Genomic DNA, 19,118 nt, shown 5'->3' on the forward strand with positions numbered 1-19,118 from the left:
CTCTAAGGACACCTCGGACAGGGCAAAAATATAGATTTCTGTTGCCACAGCAATAGGATGATGCCCAAATGAATGGTCTCGAGGGGACCAGAAAAGACTGATTGATGCCAAAGTGGCCCAGTTGGGAGGCCCGAAGCAAGGCGCCAGCCTGGTTCCCAGGCCTGAGGCGATCCGGTCTAGGGACAAGAAACACATGCACAGTACATTAGAGAAGTTCACAGGCATTGGGGGATGACGACGCTGACTCAGTGGGACTTGCAGTGGGTTGGCCGCAGGGATCCCAGAGAAGGGCGCAAATGGGGTATTTCTTCTGGGGCTTCATCCTGAAGAACTTGGTGGATCGCAGTGTCTCTGGCCAAGGCAGGCCAGCCTGAAACACAGGAGGGAGAGATGGAGGTAGCTACTCTCGTCATCCGAGGGTGTGGGGAGACTGGGGGCAGTGGGAACGGGGAGAGAATCGGAGGGACCTTAGTGAGAGACAATGTGAGAAGAATAAAAGCACTGAGAGCTCATGCTCAGGGAGGAGTTTACCATCTCTCCCACCGCCAGATGACAATCATCAATAGAATTTTCCACTGAGCTAAAGGCCAGGCTGGACTCCAAGAATTATATGCATCCCGTGTAATCAAGGATGGGGAAGGTTTCTCTTAGACACAAAACAGTGTGGACAGCATTCTGGAGACATCTGTTTAAAATCACATGTGTCTGAATACCCACTTGTTTAGCAAATTACCCCTGGATTTGATCCTCCACCAGTCTTCATCCAAATTTTAGGAACTGACAACATTGAATTTTATAATCTGCGGGCTTTATTTATCTAGAAGTGTTTACCATAGTGTCTGGCACGCAGTAAGTGCTCAATGGCGCTCTTGTGGAATCAATTTCCCCAACACAGAAAGAATGGAACGTTTCGTGTTAACCTAACGTGTACCCTCTTTTTTTAAATGTCGACATATATTTTATATTTCCCTGAGTACCTGTCTACATGGGCATGGGTAGAGGCATATCCATAAGGAAGACTGGATTGATAAATTCAGGTGGAAGTTAACTCCCAGGGTTTGGGATCTACACCCGATGCGACGACAAACGCTTTATCCAAGTCAACTCCCTTCCCCTCCCAAGGAGCCCCAGGGGCGGGCACGCGCGAGTCTAATCTCCACTCTAACAAACAAGGAAACTGAGGCACGGAGAGACATAGCAGTCACAGAGTGTGAGTGCCACCAACCATTTTGCCCCCAAAGCGAACACCCCGAACACCCCCCTGGTGGTGTCTCCACCCCCCGCCCCACGCCATGCTCCTTCATCACGCTCACTCCCCTGGTGATTTCTTGCAGGTTCTGGCTTTTATCACAAACATGCCGATGGCGCCAGAATGCATATCTGGGTTAGAGAGCCCAGCGCGGGGTTGTCAGAGTCCGCAAATAAAAATACTGGACGCCCGGTTTAATATGAATTTCAGACAAACAAGTGATTTTTAATAACAGTTTTGCTTTAGAAGAGATTTAGATTTGGAGAAAAGTTGCAAAGGTATACGGAGATATCCCCTAGACCCTGCACCTGGTTTCCTCTATTATTCGCAACTTACATTAGCAAGGTTTGTCACAATTAATGAACTATCAAGACATTGTTGTTTAACTGAAGTCCATACCTTTATTCAGATTTCCTTCATTTTTACCTAATGTTCTTTAACTGTTCTGGGATCCCAGCCAGGACATGGCATCACATTTTTAAAGGGGTTTATTTTTATTTATTTATTTTTTAAAGATCTATCCACCTATTTTTTTTTTTTTTTAAGATTTTATTTATTTTCCAGGGAGAGAGCACAAGCAGGGGGAGAGGCAGGTGAGGGAGAAGCAAGTTCCCCACTGAGCAAGGAACCCAGTGTGGGACTCCATCCCAGGAGCCTGAGATCCAGACCTGAGCCTAGACCAAGAGGCCCAACGGACTGGGCCACCCAGCGCCTCACCACATTTGTGATTCTCATGTCTCCTCAGGCTCCCTTTGGCTGTGGAAGCTTCTTAAACTTTCCCTGTATTTGATGACCTTGACAGTTTTGAGGACTGGAAAGGTATTTTGTAGAAAGTCCCTCAACTGGGACTATTTGATGTTTTTCTCATGATTGGACTAGGGTTATGGGTTTTGGGGAAGAAAACCCCAGAGAGGAAAGTGCCATTTTTTATGACACCATATCAAGAGTACATACTGTTGATGAGGCTCATGGCTTGGCTACCTGGATGAGGTAGTGTTTGTCAAGTTTCTTTCCCATGAAGTTACTCTTTTCTCTCCCTTTCCATACTTCCTCTTTAGAAGGAAATTACCAGGTACGGTCCACACCTAAAGAGTAAAGAGTTGGGCGCCTGGGTGGCTCAGTCGTTAAGCGTCTGCCTTCGGCTCAGGTCATGATCCCAGGGTCCTGGGATCGAGCCCCGCATCGGGCTCCCTGCTCTGCAGGAAGCCTGCTTCTCCCTCTCCCACTCCCCCTGCTTGTGTTCCCTCTCTCTCTGTCAAATAAATAAATAAAATCTTAAAAAAAAAAAGAGTAAAGAGTTCTGCTCCACCTACTTGAGGGCAGACAATCAACATAAAGTATTTGGGACTTTTTTCTATATGGGAGATTTCTCTGTTCCCCCTGCAAAACTAATAATTGTTTTTATTTTATTTTATTTATTTATTTATTTATTTATTTATTTATTATTTATTTGTTTATTTTTAAAGTAAGCTCTAGGCCCAACAAGGGGCTTGAGCTCCCGACCCCAAGATCAAGAGTCTCCTGCTCTACTGACTGAGCCAGCCAGGCGCTCCACTAATAATTGTTTTTAAGTGTAAGTAGGTCTTTTCTTTGAGACACACATGAAACAGTTATTTGTTGTTTATCTGAAATTCAAACTTAAGTGGGCATCCTGCATTGCATCTGGCAACCTTATCCCAGACCCATATATCTACGGGCATTTTTGACATCCCACTATTGGAGGTCCAAAAGGCATCTCAGAATAACAAATCCCAATCTAGGCCACTGACATCCATCCTCACCCACCCAGCCAGCTGCTTCCCATGAAGGCATTTCATTCCTCCAGTTGCCCAGGCCCCAGAACCCGGGAGGATCCTTGACTCCTCTCATATCTCATAGCCAATCAGAAGATCAGGGCCGATCCTCATTCAAAACTGTATCCAAAAATTCAACAACTGCCCTGGTCCATGCCACCAACAGCTCTCCACGGAATGACTGCAAGAGCCCACCACGCCCAAGCCGTTCTCCCAGCCTCTATCCTTGCACCGAGTCTAGTCTCAACATGGCTTCATAATCCTAATTATCCTAAATGTAAATTGGAGGCTGTCCTTCCTGTTTAAAGTCCTCCCATGGTTCCCATCTTGCTCAGGGTAAAGGTTGCTACGCTGAAGGCTGAGACCTCTGTGTTCTTTGCTTTCCCACATCAGCTGTCTTTACTCTGGCCTCTCTTCAGCCACACAGACCTCCAGCAGGGCAGGCGTGACTCCACGCCTCTACTCCTGTTCTTCTATCGGGAAAACAACATGGCGACATGTCTTCACTCACCTCCTCGGGATGTCTTCTCTAGACCCCCTACTGGAAGTGTCACCCCCACCCCGCGTTCCATCTCCCCCTTCTCTGCTTTGCATTAATTGCTCCTGAGGAAGAGAAAAGCAGCCCCTGATCTCCAGGAGGAGATGGCCTGGCACGTCATGAGAACGGGAAGCCTAGCCGTCGTGTTCTGTTACACATCAGCCCTCAACAATTGTCCTCCAGAACATCGACCTTGGAAGAGGCCACTCTCTAATCATGACGGATCAGGACAAAACACACCCGCTCCGTAATCATGTCTGAACCCAGACATGAACATTGCCCAAGACACAGAAAGATACTCAGTCATAGCATCACCCTCCATTTCTGACCGTCACATCCAATCTAGAACAAAGCCTCCCTTCCTTAGACTCTTCCTCAGAATCCCCTAAAGCAAATCCAAATTCTAGGATAGGTTGTTCCCAACACCCTCTTACCCAGTTTCTACTGTGCCTTCTCCTGCATTTCAAAAATGAACCATTGTATTCAACTCCAGGTGTCTTCCTGGACACTCCTTAGCATTCGACATTAACACCCTCGTCATCATATTCATCGTCTGTCGCCCCATTTTAACATACACTCTCTGAGGACAGAAATTCTGCCTGGCAGTGACTGGCTTGACAAATAGTTTTTGAATGAAATTATCAATGATGAAACTGAAGCTCAGGGGCAGTCGGGCATCTGGGCAAGGACACACATCACGATGTGGTGGAGACAGTTGTAAACCCAGCTCTGAGAGCCCTTGCTCCCGAGCCCTGTTGCTGGGTTCGCACCACCCCACATGGGCATTGGTGGAATTTGCTCCCTTGCCTTCCCCTTCTCGAAATTCACCTCTTGCCCCTCTGGGGAGGTAGTTCCCTCTTTGAAAAACAATGGATTGAAATAAGTCTGGAGCAACAACATTCTTCATTTTCCAGATCAGTGGGACACTCTTTTCCCCAAATGAGGAAGTTTTAGACAATATTCTAGCAGCGCCATCTTTTGACAATTGACCTCAATCACTGGTGAGCTTTTTTGCATCCATATGCAACTTCTTAACCCAAAGGAACTGAATCAAGGGGTGGGGAGGAGGCAGTTAGTCCAAGCGCTGCCAACCTGGGCCTTCTGAGATGGAGTTCCTGCCCTGTCCCTCAGAAGTAACTGAGAATCTGTGAGCTCACCCCACAGATGAGTGGCCCCTCTTCAGGTTTGCATGGAGGCATTCTCTCACTGGAGAGCTCCATCCCAGCTGAGGCTGCCTTTCTCTTTGCTCTGCTGCAGTTCTCCAACCTTTCCAGCCCCCCCCCCCTTTGACTTTGGCATTCCAGAGATCTGCCCTTTCTCAAAATGGGTTTTTTGTTTTTAGAGATTTTATTTATGTATTTATTTATTTTAGAAAGAGGGAGCATGAGCAGGGGGAGGAGCAGAGGGAGAGGGAGGGGGAAAGAATCTCAAATAGACCCCGTACGATGCACAGAGCCCCACGTGGGGCTTGATCTCAAGACCTGAGATCATGACTTGAACTGAAACCAAGAGTAGGACGCTTAACCAATTGAGCCACCCAGGAGCTGCTCAAAATAGGTGTTTGGCACTGTTATCCTTTCAACAAGAATACATTAAGAGGGCGCCTGGGTGGCTCAGTCGGTTAAGTGTCTGCCTTTGGCTCAGCTCATGATCTCAGGGTCCTGGGATCGAGACCTGCATGGGGCTCCCTGCTCAGCGGGGAGCCTACTTCTCCCTCTACCCCTCCCGCCTGCTCATGCTCTTTCTCTCTTGCTCTTGCGCACTCTCTCGCTCTTGCAAAAATAAATAAATAAAATCTTAAAAAAAAAAAATACATTGAAGATTTGCTCCTCCCCAAGACCCGCTCTAGGTCGGGGACACCCTGGGAACAAGGTTGGCTGTGTCGTAGCCCAGAGGGGGCTCACACTATAGGGCAGGAGGACAGATCATTAGCAGATGAACCCACTTTTAAAAATCATTTTGGATATGGACACGTGCAGGCTCTGAAGAAAATGAAGCAGGTGATATTGTAGAGAGTGAACTGAAGTCGAAAGGTTCTGCTTCCTTAGTTTCAGGGACCCCAGGATCCCACATTTTTAACAAGTCCCTCCAGCCAGGTGCTCCGAGGCACGTGGTCTCTGGGCCCCACTTTGAGAAACAGGCTAAAAGGAATCAGATCTGGTGCCAAGCATTTTATAGGATGATTTGCTTTATGCTCACGCCAACCCTATGGTCCAAGAATGGTTATGATTCGTGTTCTGGAAGAGGAGCCTGGGGCTTGGAGAGGAAAGATCACATGCCAAGTTTCAGTATTCTTGATTGTGCGGCCGGGCTGTGACTTGGATCCCACACACAGCCTGACTGCGAAGACTGGGAGAGCTGCGGTCTCTGGGCACCAGCGCTTCCTCCAGCCCCTCCAGCCCCGAGGGACCCCCGAGGCACCTCCCGCCTCTGTTTCTATGGCAACAGCTTGAGCAGCCTCTGTCCTCACACAGGTGGGGTCCCTGTGACGGGAAGAGGGGAGAGGGGGGTCCGCGTAGCTAGGCTGTTGTCACAGGATGCCACAGACCGGGCGGTTTCTTTCTTGCCGTCTGGAGGCTGGATGTCGGAGCTCAAGGCACCGGCAGATCTGGTGTCTGGTTCACAGACTGTCTTCTCTGTGTCCTCCTGCGGGGGAAGGGGTGAGGGAGTGCTCTGGGGTCCCCTTAACGAGGGCACTGGTCCCGGCATGAGGGCGCCACCTCCCAAAGGCCCACCTCCTCCTCGTGCCATCACATGTGGGTTAGATTTCAACAGATGAATTTGGGGCACAGAGTCGGTTAAACGGCTGCCTTCGGCTCAGGTCATGATCCTGGAGTCCCGCATGGAGGGAGCCTGCCTCTCCCTCTCCCTCTGCCCGTTGCAGACACCAGACCAGCGTGGCTGGGAAAGGAAGGGCTGAGCAAGGGCTTGAGCCTCCAGTGGCCCCAAGAAGTCTATCAGGTGCGTTTTTGCCCAAATTAAAACAGAAACTTAAGAGTCCTTACACCACCACACACACACAAAATAGAATGGCTTTGTGGCCTTCTGCGGATGCCTAAAGAAATCCCATGTTCTAGTCAGCACGGCTGAAAGTGCCAGGGGCTGAAAGTATAATTATTTATATGACTGAAAATAAAGTATGTGCTGGGATATTACTCAGCCACGAGAAAGAGAGAAGTCCTGCCATTTGCAACAACGTGGGTGGATCTTGAGGGCGTCATGCTGAGATACGTCAGGCAGAGAAAGACAAATACCACATGATCTCACTTATGGGGAATCTTTAAAAGAAAAAAAAAAAAAGAAGAAGAAGAGAGAGTCAAATTCACAGAAACAGAGCAGCAGGGTGGTTACCAGGGGCAGGCAGGTGGGGGAAATGGGACGTTGGTCCCATAAGACGAATAAGTTCTGGGGAGCTAAAGGACAGCGTGGTGATACTGGGCAGGAAAGTTTTTTCTACCTTTCAAGCTCCTTCCAGCTGGTTTAAGAATTAAATTAACATGAGCCAGACTGACAGGAGGAAAAAAAACAAAACAAAACAGAACCAACGTTTAATTATGTGCACACGGAGGAGGCCCAGTAACGAAACTGAGATGCCAAGAAATGACCAAGAGAAGCAGTTTTCATACTTTTTAGACAAAGTGACAATAAATCTGTGAGGAATTGACAGGAGAAACAAATGTTTATTTGGGAGCTTCAATTAGTGAAGAATTCTAAACAGAATTTGGGCCGAGGGTAGTAAATTAGTGGAGAGTGATAGGGGTTGTTTATACGGACTTCTGGCTCTAAATCTGCCAGCTCTGGTGATAAGGACATCTCTCTACCTCCTGGTACAGGGAGGGTCCCTTTGACGTGAGAGATTTATTTCCTGTTTTCTGGAGCCAGAGGGGGGCTCAGAGTGCTTTAGGTTTTGTGGGGGGTTTTGTTTGTCTTTGTTTTTTGCACTGGCTGTTTCTTAAGAGACTTTTAATTTAAAATAATCAATATGCCAAAATGGCACATTTGGGGGCAGCCTGCCCTTGGCCCCTATAATTACTGTAGTTAACAATACTGTATTGCGTACTTGAAATTCCTCAGAGAGTAGGGTTTATGCTTTCTCACGACACACACACAGTTACTCAAATAAAACCACCAATTTTAAAAACAAAATAAAGGGCGCCTGGGTGGCTCAGTTGGTTAGGCGACTGCCTTCGGCTCAGGTCATGATCCTGGAGTCCCTGGATCGAGTCCCGCATCGGGCTCCCTGCTCAGCAGGGAGTCTGCTTCTCCCTCTGACCCTCCCCCCTCTCATGTACTTGCTCTCTCTCATTCTCTCTCTCTCAAATAAATAAATAAAATCTTTAAAAAAAAAAAATAAATAAAAAATAAAAAAAAAAAAATAAAAACAAAATAAATATTCATGAAGGAAATGGATAATATTATTCTGGTGGTGATTCTCTGAAATGATTAAAATGAATCTGATATACTGTGATACACACGTAGTCATTTTTTGCAGGCGTGCACAGAGGCTGAGATGCCTCAATGTGTGTGGATGAGGTCAAATTAGCGCATCCCCCGCCCTGCCCCCCCGTTTCTTTATTCAAATTATTTTTCTCTTTCTGATTTTCTCTTTATTTTCTCTTTCCCCTCCACCAACGCTCCTCAGCCCAAGGGGGAAAGGAAAAAACCCAGGAACTATCTTCTGCCTCCTCATATGCTCTGTCTCTCTCCCTCTGTCTCTCTCTTTGTAGCAGAAAGCCCCAGAAGGAGCGGATGCAGGGGTCTGAGAAATGTGATCTTCTCTGTGAACTGCAAGCATCCCACAGACCTCAGATCTTCATGCTCAGGCAGGGAGCACAATGGCAGCTGTGGTCTCAAGACCCCTCTCCAGCTGCAGAAACACCCGGAGTCTCAAAGGGAAACATTTCTAGTGTCACCATTTTAGGAGTGAGGAGAACGTCCTCCAGAGACCTCTCAGCAGACACCGTCTCACGTCCCACTGCCCAGATCTCTGTCACCTAACCAGCCCTAACGCAATCATCAGCAAGGAGAACGGGACCTCCACGAGTGAATTAGACCCACCGAATTTACTCCTATAGCTCGGGATAGGGTCACTCTTCCATGACTCAGGTGCTTGCCCGGGGTTTTCACAGACCTTATTCCCTTTCATCACTCAGGCCTCCGCACAAACATCACCTCCTCAGAGGAGCCTTCCAGGAATACCCCACATAGAGTAACCTCGCCCAGGCACTCCCTCTCTTACTGCATTGCTACCTATTCTCCCGGGCATTTATCACAATCACAAATCATCTTGCTCACTTATGTTTTCTACCAGGCAGACACCATCATACTTGGCATTTTACGGGCAAGGAAAACAGAGGCACATTCTTTGGTCCCTTTAAGGGTCAATCCTGAGTTTGCACGGATGTGGATGTTACCACCTTGGCTTCCTCCCCATCATTTACCTGCATTCCCCTAAATTGTGGTTATGGGGTGCCCTTGATTTTTTTAAATGATAAATCTGAAAAAAATTACTGTAATTTGGGGCACTTGGCTGGCTCAGTCAGTGGAGCATGTGACTCGGTCTCGGGGCTGTAAGTTGGAGCTCCAGGTTGGGTGTAGGGATTACTTAAAAAAAATAATAGTAGGGGCACCTGGGTGGCTCAGTCGGTTAAGCGCCTGCCTTCGGCTCACGTCATGATCCCGGGGTCCTGGGATGGAGCCCCACGTGGGGCTCCCTGCTCAGCGGGCAGCCTGATTCTCCCTCCCCCGCCCCCGTCTCTCCCCCTATTTGTGCTCTCTCAAATAAATAAAATCTAAAATAAAATAAAATAAAAAATCACCTGCTTGAGAACCACTGCTCTGAATGGTTGAACTCGGACTTGAGCCTGCATCACAATCCCACCGGGGTGGTAGGGGAAGGCGTGAATGGGGGCTTGTGTAAACCGTGCTGGGCCCTACCTCTAGGGTTTCTGGTTTGGGAGGTCTGGGAATCTTACCTGGAGAGTCCCTGCTCTAAATAATCAAGATTTCCGTCTCTCTCTCTTTTTGTTTGTTTTGTTTTGTTTGTTTTGCTTCTTCCTCTTTTTTCTAATAAAGATTTATTTCATGTTGCAGGGACATGTCAAACCCATCAGCATATGGAGTTAAGAGCCCGTCGGGACGTGTGCGTTGTGCGAAGCCTTAAGGTATGTGCGGCCCGGGAGGGAACGATGGTTCTGCGCTCCGGCGACACGGAAGGCCTCCTTCGGTTGTACGACCTCGCCTTGCACCTGCGAGCCTGGGCCTGTGACCTTCTGTGGCCGTTGCTGCGCACGACCACTAGATGGTGCTGGAAGCCAAGTAATAAAGTGGTCGGTCCCCTGCGGAAATTAGCCGGGGGTGGGGGTGCCTTTTTAAGGCTTTCTTCCCGGGTTAAAACAAGAACCCCCACCAGTTAGACACTCCAGGATCGCCATTATAGAGTTTTCCGTATTAACAATTTTTCTTTAAATAGGTTGATTTATTTATGTATTTTTATTTGTTTAGAGAGAGCAAGCGAGAACACGGGGTGGGGGAGGGGGCGGTTTAGAGGGAGAGAGAATCTTAGATAGGCCCCGTGCCCCAGCATGGACCCCACGGCTGGGCTGCATCTCACGCCCCAGCATGGACCCCACGGCTGGGCTGCATCTCACGCCCCAGCATGGACCCCACGGCTGGGCTGCATCTCACAACCCCGAGAACATGACCTGAGCCGAAATCATGAGCCTGAAGCTTAACTGGCTGAACCACCCAGGCTCCCCCTGATTTACTTATTTTCAAAGATTTTATTTTTAAGTAATCTCTACACCCAACATGGGGCTCGGAATCACAGGGTCAAGCGTCGCTTGCTCCATTGACTGAGCGAGTCAGGCGTCCCTCTTTAAATACATTTAAATGCATTTGCAAACATAGGCATTTTATTTTATTCAGAGAGAGCACAAGCAGAGGGAGAGAGAGGGAGAAGCAGGCTCCCCGCTGAGCAAGGGGCCGATACGGGACTCGATCCCAGGACCCTGGGATCATGACCTGAGCCGAAGGCAGACGCTTGACGACTGAGCCACCCAGGCGCCCCTCGAATATTTTTAAAATTTACCCAAAGAACTCTGCTCAGCCTTTCCTAGAAAATCACTCATCTGAGGTTTTCAGATGTATTACTATAAATTAGCATCTACAATCTTTTTACCCTTGAAACCTGATCTGTATATGTGGCTACTTCTTGATAATTCAAGACTCTGATAATGTGTGTGTTCTGTCTTTTCTTCCTAGTTAGGTCTGCAAACCGTTGGACTATTTTCAAAGTTCAGCCTCTGATATTTGCATATCAATGCCTCTTCTTTTCTATCTTCTGATTTCCTTGATTGCTGCTTTTATCCCTATTGATGTTTGTCTTATATTTGTTTCTTAGATTTTCTGATTTTTTTTTGCATTGTTATTGATATAAAGTTGACCTACAATAGACAAGACATACTTAAAATGAACAATTCGGCGCTTTGTAATAAATGTATACCTGCCCCACCACCACCATCAAGACAGTGAACCTATCCGTCATCCCCAGAAGTCTCTGCGTGTGCCTTTCTAATCTCCCCAACATGCCCTCCAGCAACCCCCTCTCCAGAAAACTGCTGATCTGCTTTTGGTCGCTATAGATGCACTTGCGTCTTCTAAACTATTATCCAGTGCAATTATATGATACATATATTTGTGTGTCTGACTTCTTTTATGCATCATAATGATTTTGAGGTTCATTCATGTTTCTGTGAGTAACAGTAGTTCATTCCTTTTTTGTTGTTGTTTGTTTTTGCTGAGTAGTATTTTATTGATACCACAATTTATTTATCCATTCACCAGGTAATTGGCATTGGGTTTGTTTCCAGTTTCTGGCAATTGTTCTGAGTCTGTGGGGGCAAAGGTGGATGCAATGACATTTCTGTAAAATCCAAGGGAGAGAAAATGGTAGTTCTGATCAGGATAGCAGTGTTGAGAAGATTCTAGATATTTTGAAAATGGAGCCACTGGATTACTGACCAGTTCAAGGAGGATAGGAGATTGCATGAGATTTCCATTAGGAACCCCACCTCCATTTCAACCCATGCTGTTTGGGTAGAATTGACCCTACACTCACTCTAAGAATGTCCTGGAGTCTAGTCAGTGAACCCCATCTCCAGTTCAACCACAGTGAATGGTCCTGAGGTTGGTACATATCTCAGGCAGAGCCAATGAGCACACTGGAGACATTTGCTAGGGTTTCTGGAAAAAAAGATGCTTGCTCTCTTGTCCCCAAGATAATTTGGTGTGGTATGGTGTGTTGCTGCCCAAAAGATAGAGGCTGGAGCAACCGGGAGACCACCAGGTAGAAGCTGAGGATCAGGTCAACACAGTCAAAGTAGCATGAACAGAAATAGAGAAACTGGATTACTGTCAACATTGTTTAAGCTGCTGGATAGAGCCTCACCTGATTCCCACATATCAGCCCTCCCTCTGGCCATCTCTGTTACATACATCCATGGATTCCTGTTATTTTTTAAGCCAGTCTGAGATCGCTTTTGAGATACTGAACGAAGGACGTGGTACTCTGGATGAGTAGTGCATTCTAAGGTGATAGAATAGCAGGATGGGCCATCAGTTGTTTATGGGAGATGTGAGAGAAGGAGGTATCCATGATCATGCTCCCAGATGCCTGGTTTCACAACCCACTGAAGGAACGAGGAAACAGGAGAGGCGGGTTCCACAGAATGATACAGTAAATATCGGATTGTTGAAATGGAGGTGCTACTCAAATATCCAGAGAGGCATGGCATTTGAGCACATGGAATGTATACACGTATATTATGTGCTCAAATACCACAGCTCCCTGACTACTGAGGGGTATTTCAGCTTCAAATCTCTCTCTTCACAGATAGAGAGGATAGGGCGGAAAATTGCCGAAAGCTATTTTATGTATAATGATATTGGAAAATATTTTATTAAGTATGTGCAAATCTTGTCTTCCCCACGAGAACCCAATTTTATTCTTCTTTTGTCTCTCTGTCTGCATTGAGCAGTGAACGGGTGGCCCAACGGCGATGGGCAGTGGAGGCTGGACCACTGAAAGATGCATTCTTTCTGGGTCGTCACCACTGTTGCAAGTCTGGGCTACTAGGAAAATATTTAGGCTTAGGAACCTTGGAACCTCCAAGATGAAAAGAAAAAAAAATCAATCTGGGAGCCAAGGTGGGATTTGGGGCAAGATAAGGAAAAGCCCTGCTTACTGGGGAACCAGTGTGTCCAGAGCCCCAAAACCATGTGTCCAGAGCTGCTGGGGTTTAGAACGAATGTGTGCAAATTAGGGAAAAGTACCCTTTGGTCAGACAGACCTATAGATACATGGCCTGGCTTATGGATGACACTTCTGTGGGAAGAACAAGGCATCCATTCCTTGGGACAGGTTGAGCAGAGAGCAGTGACCACGGCATGGGGAGCAGACAGTGGGCTGGATTTCAGCTCCTCCTTCTGTCCCGGGCAGGAGTTTTCATGCAATACACACACTGCACAATTGTACACAGTGGCTAGGCCAGCAAGCGTGCATTTCTTTATTGTTCAGAGCATAGGCTCGGGAGTGCTATTGCCTATTGCAGTTTGCTAACTGTGTCCTGGAGCAAATTTACAACTTCCTCATGCCTCAGTTTTCTTACATCTGATGTGGGAATCATTTTTCATCTTTACCTCATAGCGCTACTGTGAGGATTCCGTGAGCTAAAACGTGTAAAGTGCTTACAACAGAGCCTGGTGAGACGCCTGGGTGGCTCAGTTGGTTAAGCACCTGACTTTTGAGTTTGGCTCAGGTCATGATCTCAGGGTCCTGGGATGGAGCCCTGCGTCAAGCTCCACACTCAGCACAGAGTTTGCTTGAGATTCTCGCTCTCTCTCTGCTCCTTCCCCTGCTCCCCCGCTCTCTCTCTAAGATGAATAAATAATTCTTTAAAAAAAAAAAGAACAGGGTCTGGTACAGAGTAGATATTCAATAAATATTCCCTAGTGTGCTAGGCAGAGTGCAAAGACAGACTCCAAGATTTCCATCTTAAATCTATCTTAAATCAAGATCCTCTCCTTTGTTCCTTCTTTTGACTCATGTTTCTCCCAGGACCTACGTGGGGTTGCTTGATCACTCCTGGGTAGTCCCATGACATTATAATTTCCACATTCAGATGAGATCTCATGTCTGTCTCCCACCAATTCCCATAGTTGTGGGGAGTGTGGGGAGGTGGGGGTCCTGGAGAATCTTGTCTTCTCAGCCTTCCTTGGTGATGGCAGCACTAATGCAGCTTGGCTTTTTTCTTTCTTTTTTTTTAAAGATTTATTTTATTTTTATTTTCGAGAGAGAGAGTGGGGGAGGGGCAGAAGGAGATGGAGAGAGAAACCGAAGCATACTCCTCAGGGCTCAATCCCAGGACCCCGAGACCACGACCTGAGCCGAAACCAAGAGTCAGTTGCTAAACCAACTGAGCCACCCACACGCCCCTGCTTTTTTCAAAGTGTGTGCAAATCATATCATTAATCAGCAGTTAAAACAGGTAAAGAATCAGACTTTAATTTCAGTGATATTTCCTATAAACCAGTTTCTCTTAAAATGATGGGGGTTCCCCCCACCATCATCTCTATAACATTTTTTGCAAGCCACTTTTTCTTCAGATCCTTATTTACTTATTTCTAACATTATTTGAACCCAACACAATGATATATTTACTGTCAGTTTTGCTTCTGTCCAGCAATAAAGACACTGTTCATTTTTGTTTGTTTGTTTCCCTTTGGTTTTCTAAGTAATCATTCAATCAGCGAACATTCTCTCTTCCTTTCCAGGAGCTATACTGGACTTTTCAGTGATATGCACCACTAAACTTTATTTTGCTGCTGAAAAGTTGGTTTTAATATTCTGTCATTTCCAACACAAGGAGTCCTAACTGATGCAAATTTAGAAAAGAGGACAAGTTTCATAATTCTTCTTGCCCAAGTATTTTGATGATTTGAAGATTGTATGAAATAATGATGTCTTAGTCTGTCGGCATACATAACAAAATTCCACCTTCTGGATAGCTTCCCACATTCATTACATTTACAGGGTTTCTCACCAGGGTGAATTCTCCGGTGTATAATGAGGCGTGCTTTTCTTCTAAAGGCTTTCTGGCAGAACCCACATTAATAGTGTCTCTCACCTATGTGAGACCTTGTGTGTTTCATGAGGGATGAGTGATTGATCAGTAAAGGCTTTCCCACACCTGTTATATCCATACAGTTTCTCTCCAGAATATCCTTTCTGGTATCCAGTCAGGTGTAACTGCAGACTGAACATGGCTTCATTCACCATATTCATAGGTTTTCTTACCTGTGTGGATTTTCTCACACTTCATTTGAAATTAACTATAACAGAATAATTTTTTTCATCTCCATTAAATTCATAAAGGTTCTTTCTTCTAGATAAGTAAATCTAAGCTATTTTTCAAACTCCTTCCACTTAAGACATGCTCATGGAGTTTTTGTCTTGATGGAATAATGTTTGAGCTGAGATGAAATTTTTTTTTTCAAGATTTTGTTTATTTAAGAAAGAGAGAGTGCACTCTCGCGGGAGAGAGCACAAGCAGGGGGAGCTGCAGAGGGAGAGGGAGAAAAAGGCTCCCCGCTGAGCAGGGAGCCCGACATGGGGCTTGATCCCAGGACCCTTAATCATGACCTGAGCTGAAGGCAGACGCTTAACGACTGAGCCACCCAGGTGCCCCAAGATAGAATATGTTTGCAAAAGCTTCATATCCATAGCCTTTCTGCTTAGTAGGTATTTTATCATAGATGAGGTTCATTGATTCAAAATCTTCTCCTTATTTTCTTGGTGCATCTCTATTTGGTTTGCATCTCCCCATCACCTCCTGAAATGGAAATCAGAATTCATCACTTGTGACTCTTCCCACCAGTATGCTATGAAATGAAACTCTTTGACACACTGTCTTTGATGGACATATACTCTTCCTTTGCCCCACACAACTTGCCACACTCCTAACAATATTTTTTACTTACTGGTTCCCACATCTGGCTTCCATTAACTGTGAGAACATTCAAGACCAGAATCTCAGTTCTAGGCTTCAAAGTTTTTTCCTTCCGTTTTCTCTTGCTGTTGACCGTGTACAAAGCGATAATTTCTCTCTTCAGCACAAACCCACAATTCTTCTAGTCCACGCCAACACAGCAAACAGAAGAGATGAGCCAAGGGGAGACTCCAGGACATTGGCTGTGTGCAAGTTTTGACAGCAAGGAGTCCACAGGGGCACAAGGGCCCAGGAGGGATGTCTCCAGGAAAAAACACAAAACTGATAGGCTAAATATTGAAGGGAGTAAGGTGAATCTACACGGGTACAGACGTGATGTCAATGTATAAAATAGAGATGAACTGAGAATAAAAGAAACAGAAGTTCAACTGCACCTTTGAAATGAGCCTTGCCAAGACCATGAGGCAAAGATGGTGTCGGCTAGGACACAGCAAAGAAAGCTGAGAATGGAAAATAATAAGGTCAGAAAAGTAACCATGGAGCAGTGATGCTGAAGACTCAAAAGCATGACAACGATCTGGGGTGTCCTGGCAGCATTACACTCTAATATGAAAAGTTTACAATCCAACCCTACAAATCTAAAACATTTGACCTTCAGAGAAAAAAACCCAACAACCTACCTCCAGTGGAATCCGGTATAAGTTGGCAAGTTGTTTCCCAATGCCTGTGGTCTTTTTGTCTCCTTGGGTGGATTGGAAATGAAAAGACATATATTCTGAAAAGCTAAATTAAGGATCAAAATAAATTTAATCAGCCCCCTCCCTAGCTCATCCCACACGATAATCCAGTCCGGAAAAAAAAAACCCACAACATTTACATCCTATCGGAAGGACTAAACCCCACTTAAATTAGTCCTATCAGACCTCCTCACCCACCATTTCCCCAAAACCTAATAAACTCCCATAAAAATTGCAATTTTAGAAATATTTTGAAAAATCTGTCCAGTTTCCAACAAAAATATTTTAAATCCTATGAAAGTAAAAAAATCCTTCATTTTAAATCGATACAGTGAAAACAATAAAGTGATACAGTGAAAAAAGAAAAACATCAGTCTTTATCCAAATAATCGAAGGCACCATGAAATAAACTAAAACAGCAACAAGAAAATCTCTTACAAGAAGTTGTATTTTTTTAACCTCCTCAACATTATGTCAACTTTGGTGTAAAAATGAACGTTAAAAATAACTTTCCATCTTCATCAACATTCTTTGCTTCTGGTTGAAAATAACTTACAAACTGAAACACATTATTTGAATTTAAGCAAGAGGAAGAGTGGAAGAGAGCAGATGACGACCTTGGGGTAAAATTGGGTCCACAGAAGAAGAACAAGGAGTGCCCTTCACCCATACATTTCATCTCAAAATGAAACCAATATGCCAATTAGGTCCCACCCTTGTCTGCGTCTGAATTTAAATGCTTGTTATGTAACCTCTGCCTATAGACATAGCAACTTTCCAAAACTAAGTGTCCAACTGAATCCTGAAAGATTACACCAGACTTTATGAGATAGGCTACAAGCGACTTGATATTCCCTCAAACATATCTGAAGATGGTTATTTGTAAAATAACCTTACTGTAAAGGGGAGGGATAAATACGACTTTGGGGGCAGTGAAAATACCCACTCTGATGCTGCAGTGGTGGATACCATTGGTCCAAACCCCCTGGCTCAAGCCCAGAGGACGTACACCACCAAGGGCAAACGCTAACGTAAGCAATGGTCTTCGGATGATAATGATGGGTCAATGTAGATTCATCAGTTGCACAAATGTACCACTCTGGTGAGGGATGTTGATAACGGAGGAAGGTTGTGTGTGTGGGGGGGGTGAAGTGGGGCGGTGTATGGGAACTTTCTTTACTTCTTTTTTTTTTTTTTTGAACTAAAAATGGCATGCCAGCTGGGAACTTTCTATACTTTCCTCTCAATTTTGCTATGAATCTAAAACTTTTTTTTAAATTGTCTTTCTAAAAAATGAACTGATTCTACTCTTTTTAAAAAAAATTTTTTATTTATTTATTTGACAGAGAAAGAGAGAGCACAAGCAGGGGGAGCAGCAGAGGGAGAGGGAGAAGCAGGCTCCCGGCTGAGCAAGAAGCCCAATGTGGCGCTCGATTCCGGGACCCTAGGATCATGACCTGAGCCGAAGGCACACACTTAACCGATTGAGCCACCCAGGTGCCCCTGAATTGATTCTACTGATCAGCCCTGATTTGAGGGGTGAAATGAAAGGAATGACGTCATTTTCCCCCTAACTGTGGCAAAGGTGAGAATTGCTGTGGGGAAGTTGCTTTATCATCCTTCAAAAGCGTCAGGGTGTGGGTTTAGTGTTATTGGAGAGGGTTTGTTAAGACTTAATGGTTTGAGGGCGCCTGGGTGGCTCAGTCGTTAAGCGTCTGCCTTCGGCTCAGGTCATGATCCCAGGGTCCTGGGATCGAGTCCCACATCGGGCTCCCTGCTCGGCGGGAGGCCTGCTTCTCCCTCTCCCACTCCCCCTGCTTGTGTTCCTGCTCTCGCTACCTCTCTCTCTGTCAAATAAATAAATAAAATCTTTAAAAAAAAAAAAAAAAAAAGACTTAATGGTTTGAAAAATAAATGGTGATTGAGCCTGCAGACATATTCCAACCTGGAGTTTAGAGTCCCGAGACCTAATTTGACAGCATCGTTGTTATCTCCACATGGCAAGAATAGGAATTTCAGAGTAGTTTGAATGGTAAAACTGGTGAACGTTGAGCTGGTTCCCCACCATGCAGAAGCATCACATGTTGGTTTACTGTCTGTGTGGAAATTCACTTGAAAATACCTCTGCTAATTCCAATTCAGTCCCAAAAAGTAACCACAATGTCTCAAACTGTAGATAATTGTTCTCAAACTGCAGAACTGGACTCCAGTGATTAAGCATTTTTCTTAGGGGTTCCTGGGTGGTTTAGTCGGTTAAGCATCTGACTCTTGATTTTCGCTCAGGTCATGACCTCAGGGTCATGAGATCAAGCCCCGCATCAGGCTCCGCACTCAGCAGGAGTCTGCTTGAGATTCTCTTCTTCTCCCTCTGCCCCTCCCCCTGCTTGCTTTCTCAAATAAATAATCTTTAAAAAGCATCTTTCTTAAATAAAAATAATCTGAAAGCACGTATAACCTAACACTTTAGAATTATGATGGAAGAACTTGCCACTGCATCTCCTTACGAAGCCATATGTCAGCTCACGGCCCTCAAACTGATATCCCTCCAGCGCTGAGCACTCCTCTGAACTGAAGGCGACCTACTCTGAAAATCTCCAGGAGGCTGTGGGAAGCCGGGTAGCCAGGGGTAAAGCAAGCGCACTCCAGGGCCCCGCCTCTGATCCACCTTGGGCTAGCTGTCGGACCACCAACAAATGACATTATCACTCCAGGCCTCACCTGCCTCATCTGCCATAGTCATAATGAAGGAAGCGACCCTGTAGTGAGGATTAACTGGTCTAAGACACGGAAAGA

General features: G+C 45.7%; 1 long non-coding RNA gene across 1 annotated transcript in view; it reads left to right on the plus strand.

Annotated features, from left to right (window-relative positions):
- Positions 1 to 9,744, plus strand: part of LOC118535556 (uncharacterized) — a 156,409-nt gene extending 146,665 nt beyond the window's left edge. Inside the window, exon 6 of the long non-coding RNA XR_013444127.1 lies at positions 9,674 to 9,744. This is a non-coding gene — a long non-coding RNA (uncharacterized LOC118535556). The remainder of the gene's footprint in view (positions 1 to 9,673) is intronic.
- Positions 9,745 to 19,118: the final 9,374 nt, after the last annotated feature.

The sequence above is a fragment of the Halichoerus grypus genome, chromosome 15 (assembly GCF_964656455.1).
Source record: "Halichoerus grypus chromosome 15, mHalGry1.hap1.1, whole genome shotgun sequence".
NCBI classification, from domain to species: Eukaryota; Metazoa; Chordata; class Mammalia; order Carnivora; family Phocidae; genus Halichoerus; species Halichoerus grypus.